The sequence below is a fragment of the Erithacus rubecula genome (genome assembly GCF_903797595.1).
Source record: "Erithacus rubecula genome assembly, chromosome: 15".
Classification (NCBI taxonomy): domain Eukaryota; kingdom Metazoa; phylum Chordata; class Aves; order Passeriformes; family Muscicapidae; genus Erithacus; species Erithacus rubecula.
The window spans coordinates 15,623,572-15,637,707 of NC_136667.1; the positions used below are offsets into that span (position 1 = coordinate 15,623,572).

At 53.5% G+C, this 14,136-nt stretch overlaps 1 protein-coding gene across 3 annotated transcripts in view; it reads right to left on the reverse strand.

Annotated features, from left to right (window-relative positions):
- The window catches only part of FRMPD3 (FERM and PDZ domain containing 3), a 57,562-nt gene that overhangs the window by 26,823 nt on the left and 16,603 nt on the right, over positions 1-14,136 (reverse strand). The window contains exon 1 of one of the 3 annotated variants that reach the window (XM_079318754.1): positions 6,239-6,257. The exons of the other annotated variants lie outside the window; for them this stretch is intronic. The gene's annotated coding sequence lies outside the window, so the exon portion shown is untranslated. Of the gene's footprint in view, positions 1-6,238; positions 6,258-14,136 lie in introns of those variants that run through there. 3 annotated transcript variants of the gene reach the window in all.

A 14,136-nucleotide genomic window follows, 5' to 3' on the forward strand; every position in this document is an offset into this window, starting at 1 on the left:
AATATGAACGATTTTCTGATTATCTTTTTACCATTCTCTGAGTTAGTTAAATGAACAAAAGCTTTTTTACATCACCATGTTACAGTCCAAAAAAACCCCATATTTATCACACAACTATTTCTAAGTTTTGTTAATAGAACCAAAAGAAACTATATTCATTCAGCAAACTTTCCCAACATTACACACATAGCATTCATTTTAATATTTGCAAAAAACCAATAATATAATATGTACTTATAACACAGGGGCAGGCTGTAACCCCACCACAGAGTCCTGCCTGCAGGGCAGCCCCAGCGCACCTGCAGGGCTCCCAGCACTCCCAAACCCTTCCTGGGACAGTCACAGCCCCATCCTCCCGTGCACAGCAGTGCTGCTCTGTCCCTGCAACAGCACCAGCAGCTCAGGCAAGGGCACATCCACGGAGATGCCACACACCATCCTGTCCCAGCACCTCAGCACCCCTGCCCCAGCAGTGCCCTTGATGAGATGGCAGATCTGTGAGGGGTGGTCTGGTGGTCTGGCTCTGGCCATTCCCTGAGGGATGGCACTGCCATGAAGGTCAGGAGAGACAGCCAGAGAGCTCTCTGCAATTCTGCAGAGCTTTAAAAGCAAACTCAAGGGTTATTCATGTTGGGTAACACAGCTCAACAATATCAGAGATAAGTGAAAACAAGTTTAGCCAGTATAAAAGCTGGGATTAAGGCAGGCTCAGCTGTGCTGCTACAACCAGATCTCCACCATTAGCCCAGAACTCCTTGGAGTGGAGATAACCAGAAGATGGAAAGATCCAGCCCAGGGCAAGGTCATATCAAAGCTGCCCTTGGCATCCCAGAGCAATGCCAGCATGGCTCCAGGCTGTGAGCCTGCTATGGGGCAGCAATCCCAGCACCACGGGATGGCCACAGAGCCCAGCACAGACGGCAGCACACACAGCCCAGCCAGAAAAACAAAGTGGTGAACGTGCTGTTGTTTCTGTGCTGCTCATTGCTTGTTCCTGTCCAGACTATTTAGACTATTTAAAAAAGATCCTTCCTGGCCTTTTGACAACACACCAATTGTCCCACCTCTTATCAGTTTAGGATTTGATGCATCATCCATCTAATGTTATCTGTCTGCATTTCTGACACCCCTGCCCGCTCCCAGCGCTGCGTTTGGCACCTGCTGCAGAGCCAAGAGGGACAGCACGAGGGGCTGGAGGGGACAGCAGCTCCTGGCAGCTCCACACCAGCACACAGAGCTTGGGGCTTGAGGACATCACTGCCAGCAAAGACAGCCCTGTGCCGAGCCTGATGCCACCCAAAACCCTCTAAGGGAGGATGCAACATCTGCCATGGGAGCCATGAGAGCTCTGAGCACCAGGTGAGTCTGCCCAGGGTGATGGGATGCTACCACAGCCAGGTGACCCATTCCCAGTGCCAGCTGGCTCTCCCCTCCCACATGGCTGGAGGAGAAAACAGTGAGGCCTGGGGAAGGGAAGGGAAGGGGGGAGGAGCAGCAGGGTCTGGGCACGGGAAGTGCCGCACCCATCAGTGCTCCCAGCAGGAGCAGAGCCAGCTCCATCACCAGGAGAGTGCAGCTGCAGGGAAGAACAGGCCAGACCATCTCCCCAGCGACTGTCTCTGTGCTGCCTCATTAGCTGCTCTGCTACTCCCATGAGCATTCAAAAGAACAACAGTAACAACCACAAGAAAAAGAATCACGGGATTCAGCCAATTTTCTCAAACAAACATTATCCGAGGCCATTGTGCACGGCTGAAAAGGCGACTGGATGCAGCACTGCGTCTCCACACACCTGGCATGGCCAGGGAGAATGCCAGGGATGGAGCTGGCTGCCACAACAGCAGTCACCGAGCTGCTGGCTTCCCAGGGGACACTTTGATCCCACCCATGCTGCCTACAATCCCAGCCCCTCCATCAGATGAACACAGGATGAACAGCAGCATCCCAAGCACTGCGATGCCTCGGAGCTCAGGGGAAACAGAGGCAGGGGTTTGCTCACCAAGTCACAGCAAAGTGAGTCCCAGCTGTGGCCCCAGATGTATCCTTCTGTGTGCCATGGAGGGTCAGGGTCACCCCCACCACACTCCATGGAACCACAGCTGGTGACACCCTGGGGATGGGGACAGCAGCATCTCCCCAAATTACCATCAGAATTGGTTAGCCAGGAAATCTTTGCATCTTTAACAGACAAAAGGAAAGGAAAGCACACCTCACTTCAGCCACAACCAGCCTGCCATGCAGCATCAAAGGGAAGAGAGAAATAAAGAGATGGATACTGACAATAAAACTCCTTTACCGGCCTCTTAAGCTGCTCCTCTCCTGATAAGACTCGGACGCTGCAGAAGCATTACCAGGAAATTAAATAAAAGAGGACGAGTGTCCTCGTAAGCAGGACTCATCCACTGCTGGAGAAGCAGTAATATGCTCAGCAGCAGGTACAACATGCCTTCTCCAGGCTGTGCCTCTGAACGCCCTCCCTGCAGCAGCGCTCCCGTGCCAGGCTTGGGGATTAACGTGTGCTCACCCTGGACCACAGCAGAGGTCAGACAAAACCAGCAGCAGCTGTGGGTAAGGTAGTTCTCCCCTTAATTGGCTGTACCCCAGGAGCCTGATTTTTTTGTGTTCCTTCTTTTAATTTCTGGGCAGAGAGCTGCACTGGGTGCAAAGCTCACAGCCTCGCTCTTGCAGCAGGGAACTGAGGATATGAAGCAATCCCTGGAGCTCAGCAGCTCTGGTGCCCTCAGCAGCACCCAAACCCAGCCTCACCCTGGGGCCACACTGCTTGGGGAGCACCCACCACCACCTTGGAGGACACAGACCAGCACTGACCCCATCCCACTGCAGGGAGCACTTGGCTGTTTATGTCCATGTCCCCACCCTGCCCGTGTCCTCACCTGCCTGCTGACCACCCTTAGCCCAACAGCCTGATCTGCTTCCACTTCTGTCCTCAGGACCACCATGGCACAATGTCATTGGAAAACAGCTCAGCACAAAGTAAAATGATTTATCAGGAGAAACCTCTCTGTGCCCAGCAGCAGCAGGAGCACACCACAGACACACCCCTGTGGGAACACCTCGACTGACATGGCAAGAGCCACTCCTGAGGCTGGGACACTCATCTGCTGTGCTCAGAGCTGACTGATCTGGTCACACTCTGCCACTCAAGGTAAGAGAGACATCAGCTCGCTCCAGTCACTGCCCATCATGATATACTCACCACCAAGGGATGTGCCTTCAGCTTCCTGAGCACCTTCAGACCTCCCTGCCACGGAGCAGGGCTGGGCACAGAGCCCTCATCCCCCCCAGATAGATAAAGGCAGCACAGGAGTTACTCCAAAAGCTGACACAAACATTTTTAATTTCCTACCGCAATAAATCTCTGCTCCCTCTGAGGACTGATTTTCTGCCTTTGCTCTTAATGCTGACTGGCCATCTGCCACCAAAACAAACCAGTACCACCTGCCTGGAAGGAATGATGGTCTCCATCTACCCAGGACACTCACACCATTTCCAACTGCCTTTGAACTAGTGGCACCAGGTGAGAACACTTTGTGCAGCCCAGGAAGGGCTCACAGCTCAGCTCTGGGATGGGGACTGCCTATGGGAAGGTCTTGGCACTTTGCAGGGGTGGGTGTCAGCTCTCCTCCCCTTTCCTCTGCTGCTGTGAACAGCCCAGGAACAAACAGAGCCTGTGGATTCCAGCCTCTCCTCCTGCAAAGCCGTGCCCGGCTCCTCCATCTGCCAGGCTGCAGTTGGTGAACGGCTTGTGAGGCATGTGGGATCCTGAGCACGTGTGGCAGCGGCAGGAAACGCCAGCAACGGGCCAAGAAGTGTTTTTATGGGGAACATATGGCAGCTCCAGCCTCACAGCCCAGTCTCCATCTCAGAGGGAGCTGTGGGGCAGCCAGGGCTGTGGGGACCAACAGCAGGGACAAAGCAGAGCAGGCAGAGCTGCCTGGCATGGAATCCACCACAATGTGCATCTCTGCTCCTTCAGCCCTGCATCTGCACTTTGGAAAATGCCATTTGGCTCATGTTTAGGTGTCAGACGCCCCCAGCACGGGCAAACAGATGCTGTGCTTCCAGAGCACTGAGGAGCTGCTCAGCCACACAGACCCTGACAGGCTGGTAATGCTGCCCCTGCTCTGGCAGTGTTTCACAGCTGAATGAAGTGAGGAGAGCTGCACTGAGGGCTGCCAGCCTGGCTGGGACCAATACAAGGGCAGCAGAGTAACCCTGGCCTTGATGGGTGAGGTCCTTCATGGACCCAGCCTGGAGAATGCAGCCTGCATAAGGCTCTGCCATATAGCTTTACCCTCTGTGCTCCAGCTTGGATTTGCTGTCAGTATTGGGAAGCAGTTTAAGATCAGCAGAGCTCCCCAAAGGGGTTAGCTCTGCCACTGGTGCTGGCTCTGTCCTGAGCTGGCAGGTGAGCTGGGTATGCTGCTGGTACCCTGGCACCTGTGTGAAGGCACAAATACCCCTGGCTTTCAGTGCAGACAGTGAGCAGGGTCCAGCAGAGCTGCTGGAGAAGCTCATGAGCAGCCAAAGGCAGCTGTAAATAACAGAGCAGCAGCCGCAGCCTGGCTCTGGGCAGCAGCTGCAGCCTTCTGCTGCTCAGCCTGCAGCTTTTTAAATGGTCCTGGCACCTCACCTAGAGATAAACACAGGCAGAGGGGCCAGGTGGGTTGAGGCTAGTTGGAAATACTAGGACCTGTTATATTTTGGACTTACTGTTCTCTGGCAAGGAGTAGAGCAGCTTAACAAGATGCTGGGGGCAAGAGGGGTCCAAAAATTCTCAAAGTAACGATGCCAATTAAAAAAAAATAGAGTATAAGCATGGCTGGCAAAGACCCTGTGTGTCACCACAACCTCTAGCCACGCTCAGGTCACCAGAAAAAAACTGCTTCTGCACAGGGAGAGGCTGTCCTGTGAGACACAGATGCACCCCTGAGAATCTGAAGCTCAGCCTGTATTGCACCTTCCACAGGCAAACACACAGACACTGCATTCCCCAGGTAAGACTTGGGAAAAAGGAGAAGAGGGACCATGATGGTCCCTGAAAGCAGCCTGACACTGGGCAGGGAGCTGGCACTGCATGAAGACTGGAAGGCACATGTGGAAGGTGGTTTGACATATGGAAAAGGCAGCACTTTGCCACACTAAACCAATTAATCCCAGGAGCTTCCTGCCACAGGTAATGCTGGGGAGGCTGGAAATTCCACTGGGTTTGAAAAGCCATTTCCAGCTACTAAAGCCAGAAGCCTCCACAGTTCCTGTGCTGTAGGTTGCCAGATCATGGGAGAATTTACACCAAGAGTTGTCTGATCAATGTGCAGCAGGAGAGAGGACCTGAGCCCACCCTGCTGGCACAGTGCACAGGCAGGGGCTGCCTGAGAGGCACAGAGTGCCAGAGGTGGGACCCAAGCTGCACGTGCCCCAGTGTGCCATGGATCCTTCAGGAGGCACTCAGGTTCAGGGCAAGCACTCAGCACTTGCAGGAGTGAAGGATGCTGAGTGTGAGATGATGACAACCTCCAGGTTGCTCCCTCACACAGCCTGGCCATGCCTGCACAAATTTGGGACAGGCTGGGGTGCTGTGGAACCTAAGTGCCCCCCAAAGACAATGGGTTCCCTCATTTGTGCAAGCTTCCACCACATTACAAACACCATTCTCCTCCAAATTGTTTTGAGCTATTACAAACACCATCCTTCTCCACCAAATTGTTTGAACCAGGGGCTACCATCCAGGTAAAAAACTTCTCTTTCAATCTTCCCTATGATTTTTGTCCGTTTAAGGGATTTTTGTTCTCCCCAGCTGGAGAAGAAGATCAAAGCACAATCCTTTAGCAACAGGGTCAGGCCCAGAAGGCTCATGCTCCTGACTCAGCCAGCAGCAGGTAGGGACCATGGGGCTGCTGCAAAAACTGAGCAGAGCTGGAGAGGCTGGGCTGCAGAAGAGGGACTGAGACAGGCAGGGCTTCCCTTGCAGGGGTCTAACAAATCTGCCTGCAATGAGAGAGGGGTGTGAGGAGGAAAGCCTGTCTCCTCTCTAGTGCACTGAGAACATGCCCTGAGCACAGGCTGCAAAGCCACACTGTGGAACAATATTTTTTTAGGGTATCTTTCTTTATATTTGGGGATGCCCAAGCAGCTGGGCACTAATCTAGGGCCAGGGAGAAATTTGTTTTCAGCCCCTCCTCTGCCACCATCTGCTGTGGTGACCATGGGATGTTACCTTGGTCCTCTCCTCTGTGGTATCCACTGGTGCCAGCAGGCAGGAGCCCCCCCTTGCTCAGCCAGGCAAGACTCAGAGGAATTCGTGTCTTTTGTGAGGACTACAGAAATACAATAAACAGGCAGTCAATACTGGTATAAAATGAGATGAACACATAAGAGGATTAATCAGAGAAAAGGAGCAATAGAATAAAATTTGCAGTGTTTTTCTCTGTTATTTGTGTGATGCTCAGCTGCATGATGGGGGTTTGGACTGATACTAGTTCTCCACCACAGCCTGGCCACTCTCTGCCTGTCCATTACTGATGCAGTTTTAACTCAGGAGATCTTTGTGTTTTATTAACTCTGCTTTCTGGTGGTACTGGATGCAAACACCCCTGGCCCCTTGGGGAGGAGGGGAATTACACCAGCCCCAGGTGCTCCTATACCTCTCATGCTGGCATGGGCAGCTTGAACCCAAACTGAGCCTTTCCTGTGAGAGTCCCCAGTGCACCCAGCATGTCCCCAGAGCCCCTCAGGACAGGGTCTGGCTGCTGCAAGGCACAGCAGCTCCTCTCCACAGCAGGAGAATGGCTCCCCCCACACCTACGTGGGCACCACCTTGCTCCAGCAGGTTTGCAGGAGGAGAAATTTATGGCTGCATATAAAGTTCAGGGGGGAGTTAAATAAGGCAGGAGATTTACACATCCTTTACATTCCATTAGCGAGCAGGCACAGCCTGCATCCCCTCCCAGGCATCACTGAGGAAGATTCAGGGAGCCTGTCAGCCCTCCTCTCCCACAGCTGGCAGAGAGGCTTGAAAATCCAATCAAGCACTTTCCTCTGGGCCTTCAGGAACTGCAGGACTTCCACTGTGGATTTACAGTGAGCAATTTCCTCAGTGGATGACTTGGACTCCTATCTGCACCCAGCAGAGCACAGAGCAGGGACCTGGGGGCAGCAATGCCAGGGGAGGCAGGACAGCAGGAGAGATAACACCAGGCCCAGCCCAGGCTGTGTGACAGCTCCTGGGTGCAGAGGGAGCCTGAGCTGGACTCAAAGCTCACCCAGCAGCTCCAGCAACCCACAGCCCTGCCCTGCCAGCCCATCCAGGGTGAGAGCTCACCTTGACACAGAGCTGCAAACACTGCAGCACTTCTGGCAGTTCAGCATTGGTGAGATGGGCCCCCAAGCTGGGACAGAACTGGCCCAAAAGCTCACCTGTGGGGCAGCAGGGACTGTCCCAAGCCCCCAGTACTGTCACCTGCTTATGGGAGGTGACAAACACAGCCTCACAGAGTCCCTCTCTACCCTGCCTTTCCTAGCACCCCTCTCTGTGCTCCAGGCCTTAGTAAAGCTCTTGAGCTGATGCAAGATAAAGGCAAAAACATTAAAAAGAGAAAATGCACAGGAGCAGAGGAGCCTTTGCGTGTGACGCTTCCAGCCTGGGGCTCCTGGTCTTTTTAGCAGAGAGGCTTAGTTTATAACTCTTTATAATCTCTTCATAATCAGCTCCCAGCTATGCTGCCTGTGCCAGGGTACCCCTGGGGGTGCAGGGCGAGGAGGGGACTCTGCAAATGCAGAGTCTGTGCTCATGAGAGCAGTGCTCATGAGTGCAGTGTATTTCCCAGGTATGTATATATATTTAGAGGCACACCTGCCCACATGGACTCTGTTTTCAACACGTGGGTGTACAAGTGTTGCACAGAAGAAGCAGCAGCAGCCTTGGAAGGCAGCACCTGTTTGTGTACAGGGCACCACAAGGTGCTCACCTGGGGAAATGCTGCAGGAACAGAACCCCAGAATGGCCTGGGTTGGAAGGGACCTCAAAGCTCATCCAGTTCCAACCCCCTGCCATGGGCAACAGCACCTTCCACCAGACCAGGCTGCTCAGAGCTCCATCCAACCTGCCCTTGAACATCTCCATGGATGGGGCAGCCACAGCTTCTCTGTGCAGCCCATACCAGGGCTTCCCCACCCTCACAGAAAAGAATTATTTCCTAGTATCTAATCTAAATCTCCTCTCAGTTTGAAAGAGGCACAGGGACACAGAGCTGCTCCTAGCACAGCATGACCTGCCTTGCATGGCCCAAGGTCCCTGTGGGATGCACACACATGTGGCCCTCCACAGGACACGAGCACCTGGGTCCCTGTGGTATGCATGCACACACTGTCACTGTCTCCAGGGGAAAGCCCAAGGGACAATCCATGCTGGTCCCCCACTGGCACACACTGTGCCAGCAGGTCACACTCACCCTGGCTGTGGCAGAAGAGGCTGCCAGCACATCCCTCTGGTCCTTGGGGTGCCAATGTGACCAGAGCACCAGCCAGAGCAAGGTGCTCATGCCCAGGTGCTGTGTGGGTGCCCAGGGCTCTGCTCTGCCCACAGCCCTGCTCTGTGGGGCGGCAGCACCGCGCTCACCACGGCGCTCCGAAAGCGCCCCCAATGACAAGAAACACTCCAGCAGCTCTCTAAACAAGGCCAAGTCATTTATAAACGTTGGAGCCACAGGTCTGCCAGCTCAGGCTGGTGCTGGAAGCAGAGTGGCCCCTGGCCATGTCCTGTGTGCACTCCCAGGAGATGCTGCAGGAGGCACAGCAGTGCTGGCACACCGAGCACCATCGCAGCAGACCTCAGCACTCCTGCTGCACGGGCATCTGATGATTTTCTGAGTTCCTGCTGTAGTAATGAGCTTAATCAGCCCATGCAAATCAGTTTCCATTTGAAACCAGCCTTATCTAATGCAACCCACTCGGTATTTGCCTCCTGGAGTTTTCACACAGAGTGATCTTCCCCGTTTCAGGTGTGAAAGGCAACTGGGGCAGGGAGTGGCTTCACCTTTCCCAGCACTGGACTGCAGCTTGGAGCTTAATGGCAATTTCTCAGCTTCATTTCTCACATTCTCATTGTTTCTAGAAACAAAGGGAATTAGGCTCTGAAAAGCCCTCTCCTCTGGCAATGGATTATGTCCTTAGATCACTGCAGCCATTCAGAGGAGCATTTGGATAACAGAATTTACACAATTTAGCCCCTGGTGTCAGCGGGTTCAGCAGGAGAGCCCCTCCACCACGGTCTGTTTTGAATAAGCAAATCAACCACGCACAGGGAGATTCATTTTGTAAAGTGCAAGTGGAAAAGCAATGCCAGTTCCTATCCATTCCTGGCTGACATTTTATTTAACAGGTTATTCATTTGCCCCAGCACCCTCAGCAGCAGCAACAACCACTTCTGCATCCTCCCATAACTCACTGCCAGCTCCTTTCCCAAGTGCCTTCTTCCTCCTCCCAGAGGTAATTAGCAATTATGAAGGTGTTACACAGCAACTCACCCCGTGCTGTTCAATACAACAGCCCTCAGAGAGAACCAAATGGTACCTCAAACAGACCTCAAACCTCATCCCTCAGGCTTGATCCTTCCAGGGATGCAGAAACCTGTTAAACCCTTTGGGACAGGGACCCCTGAACTGCTGGGCTGGAGCCCAAACAGACCCATCAAACTGGTCAATGCTGCACAGACCTTCCCCAGCTCCCTCGACCCTGGACCAGATATTTTGGTGCTGGACCCCAAGGTGTGCACAAGGTCACCAGGGAGTGAAACCCCTGGGGACACACACAGGTCTGCTCCAGGCCCCTGCCCACACCTGGGACCCCTCTTCCTGCCCATCCTACTTCTTTTCTGTTCATCTCCAGAGCTCTGCTATGGTGCTCTGGCTGATCCACCAGGCTGGACTCAGTGTCAGCCCAAGCCAGGGCAGAGACAGAGAGCAGAGACTGTGCTCACAATGCTCCCAGAAAAGGCTCAGGCAGGACAGATGCTAAGCCTAAGTGAGCTTTGCCAAGGGGGAAAAGCCCTCTGGCAGGAGGTAAAGGAGGATGTCTGGAAGGGTGTCTCAGTCCTGCAGAGAAGGGGACAGGGCTGCAGGGAGCTGCCTCTGGAAAGGCAGCGTGGGCTTGGAGCAGCCAGCTGCTCTGGGAACCCACAACCAGCATGGCTCTCCTCACCAACTGCACTGCACTCCTCTTTTTTTTTTTTTTCCCTTCCTCTCTTTTTCTCCAATTTATCTTTTTGACACGTTCAATGATGCTTCTGCAGACTGAAAACAATAGAGACAGAGTTTCAGCCAAGGCAATTTCAGAGCTGAATCAAAGCTAAAATAACCTAGACACAGAGCAGCTGAGCAGAGACAGCTCAGTGAGGGGGGACAGAGCAGTGCAGGTGTCCCTCTCTGCAGCTCCCTCCTCTCTCTGGCAGACAGGACAGCAAGCCCCACTCAGGAGCTGTGTGTCTCCATCTCCCATTTGCCTCCACCTCATTCTGGCCCTGGTGGCACCATTTCCCCCCTCCCATGGATGCAAGTCCCCCTCCCAGTGCAAAGCCAGCCCTGGCAGCTGCAGCTCAGTGAGTACCTGCCTGCCCAGCACACTGGCTCCGTGCTTTGCATAGCAAGCACTGGTTTACTGTCCTGACCTTACAGTCCTGCAGAGCTTCCAGGTAGAGATTTTACTTCTCTCTTTTCCCCTTCAAGAGCTACTCTGCTGCTGTGTGAAGGAGGTGGGAGCGACGGACAGACACACAATTGGGGAGAGAGGGAGGATGAGCTGATTCTGCCAAGTGAATACTGCAAGTGGACTCGTAACAAGGAACAAGACACAATCCTCAGCATGACTCAGCCTGGAAACACATGCTGCTTCCCAGTCCCACTGCCAGCACTGGCACATCCCCACCGCTCATCCCACAAGGAGCCAGCCCATAGCTGCCACCCCAGCACTCGCCCTGAATGCAATTCACAGCCAGGACAGGTAAAGCCAGGCAGCTCCTGGTACCTGGGCAGGCTGATCATGCCAAAAGCAGCGAGGCAAAGAGGGGCTGATGCTGTGCAGGACGAGCTGTGTGTGGCTGAGATGCTGCTTGGTCTCTCTCAGAGCTAAAGCAGCTGTCAGAGCCTGTCTGGTTCCAGCTCCCTGCTCCCCAGACACACCGGTAATTCTGCTCCCCGGTGCGTGTGCCACGTTTGTTTCTATCTGAGAGACAAAGGGTTTCAGCACTGGGATCCTCAGTGTTCTTGAAGAGCTTCACAAGCTGCAGGCAAAGCAGAGAAATGGGAGGTACAGGATCATAAGCATCCCCCAGGGCTGGTCCATTGTGGGCATCTTGTGCCCCAGAATTCCTGCCAGGGGACAGTGGTCCATATAGAACACTGTTCACATCCTGAGTGAAGTTCAGTGGGTTGGGATAGGCAGCATTGTGTCCTTCTGCTCCTACATTTTACTTGTGAAACTCCACATCCAGCTCCAGGCTTAACTGTAGGGCTGAGGAGGAGCATCCCCCAGGGCTCAGTGGCTACCCCAGTCCCAAAGAGCCTGTGCCATGCCCTTGGCTCCCCAGCCAAGGCACTGTGGCAGCCACAGCTTGCCTGGCTGGGTGTGAAACCCCTGGCTGGGCTGGCAGACAATGCTCTGCTCATGACAGAATCTTCTAAGGCAGGTGCTCAGCATCTCATCCTTGGATTAGGGGGATGTTGAACGCCCTCTCCTCTCTGCCCTCGTCCCAGCTGGCTCCATCTCTCTGAAGGATACATCCCAGTGCCAAGTGACATGGGCCTGATCATCTGAGGACATGCCAAGGAAAGCAGAGCCCTTCTCCCTCCTCACACAGGGGGGGAGCGCTCCCCTCGCCGCCTGTTTACAGCCCACGCCGTGGTGTGGCAGCCACAGTGACAGCTCTGAAGGTGACATGTCAGCTCTGGCTGTCCCGGGAGGACGTGTCACACTGTCACACAGCATTAGCTGCAACACATTCCTGCACAACACCCTGCAACCCACACTGCCAGGGGCTGTGGCACCCCTGCTATGCCACAGCACACACAGCCTGGTGTGTGGGAGCCACTGCATCACCTCCCTGGGCAGTCCCCTGGCCAAGGGGTGCTGGTGTCTTGGTTTGAAGGACAGGTGTCTGCCAATAAAGGCAGAAACTTCTCTTTCAAATGGAGAATGTAAACCCCCTCCCTCCAAATCATTATTATTTTGAAATTAAGGGGCTCTCAGGCAAAGATATGGGAATTAGGAATAGCAGCTCTTTACTAGGAAAATTAAAATAGAAATGCAGTATTACAAAGAACAATCCCAAAACACTGCCAGAGTCAGAATCCAAGCTGACACCTGTCAGTCAGTCAGGATGGTGGCAGCAGTCCCATTCCATGGTGGCTGCATCCTCCTGCAGTGGCAGATGTGGTTCAGCTGGAGCAGTGCTCCTGGAGAAGGTGCAGTTTTCCTCTGAAGGTTCCAGGGATGATGTGGAAAGGTCTGGCTTTCCTCTGGAATTCATTGTAAAGAAGGTATCTTTCTGTCTAACATCTCAGGTTTTTTATCTAGGTAGGAAAGGCTTGGCTCCTCCCCTGTCTGGAGCATCTCCCAGTGGGATGATGGAATTTTATCAGTCATGCCCTGGGACTCACTGGCCATGAACAGGAGATATTTCCTGGAGGGAGGATGGGCTGTGGGAAGATAAAGATGATTGCCCAGCTGGTTTAAAGTTGGCCCATTAGCAGATAATATGTGCCAGGAGATCAGGGGCACTGCCCCACCCGGCTGCAGCAGACGGTGACAGAATACACATTGCTGGGCATATCCTGTATTGCAACCCAGGACAGTTGTCCACTGCTTTTGTCACCTGTCCCCTTGCATAGGGCACTATGCAGCAGGACACTCATGGGCTGCTGCCATGGGCTCTGCAGACCATGATAGCTGATGAGATCAGGCTGGAACAACCACCCAGCAGCCACTCAAGCACCAGGAGCTGGGGCAGGCACGGGGGAGGGATGGAGATGGATGTACTCTGTTACAGCCACAGCCCACCTCACAGCCACACTGCAACAGCCCTCCAGGAGCTATCTGGGGGTGACATGGAGAGCTTGGCATGGGGCAAGACATCTCCTCATCTCAGTCCTGGTGGGGCTCTCTGAGTCCCATGGGACACAGCCCTGCTCCCCATCACCGTCTGTCCTACGGTACAATGTAAAGATGTGCCCAAAAGTCTGTATTCTATCACCATCTGCTGAAACCAGGTGGGGCAGTGATTCTTATCTCTGGGGGAGATATCCTCTGCTCATGGGCCAGCTGTTAAAAACCAGGTGGGGCAGTCACCTTTATCTTTTCCAGGGCCCACCCTTCCTCCAGGAGATATCTCCTGTTAATGGGCCATTGAGTCCCACTGCATGACTGATAAAATTACATCATCCCACTGGGAGATGCTCCACCCAGGGGGGGACCCAAACATTTCTTACCTAGATAAAAACTGAGATTTGGAACACCAAGGCAGCCCTTATCCACTGATTTCCAGAGGGCAAGAGCTACCAAACCCTTCTACATGATCACTGCTTTGAGAAGACCACTTCATCTGGACTGCAACCACCACCCTAACTAGCAGGGTGTCAGGTTGTATTCTGACTGTCAGTGGTTTTTAAAACTTTTGTACTATTGAAGGTGTTTTATTTTTCTCTTTTTTCCTATTAAATTGTATTTCTGACTTAGAGTCTCTCACTGACTTTACTTTTAAAACCATTATACCACCCCTCCCTTGCCATGTGTTACCAGCCCTAGCCTGTGCCCTGGAGCTGCTGGAGAATGGAGCAAACAGATCTGCCTACAGCACCACTACTTTGCCTTCTACAAAAGATTTGCTGAAGCAAGTAAATTTTGGGGCAAACTGAACCCTGCAGGGCACTGGTAGAGCCTCAGAGACGCCTCAGAGGAGAGGTGGCCCAGGTAGCAGAGCAGCAGTGGCTCTCTCATCCACCCTGCCTGTTCCCAGCACTGCATTCCCATTCTGGGAGCATCACAGAGCCAGGACTGACACACTCCTTGTCTGCATGCAAAACCAACGCCCCTGGTCCCCACAGCTGTCACCCTGGCACTTCTGGA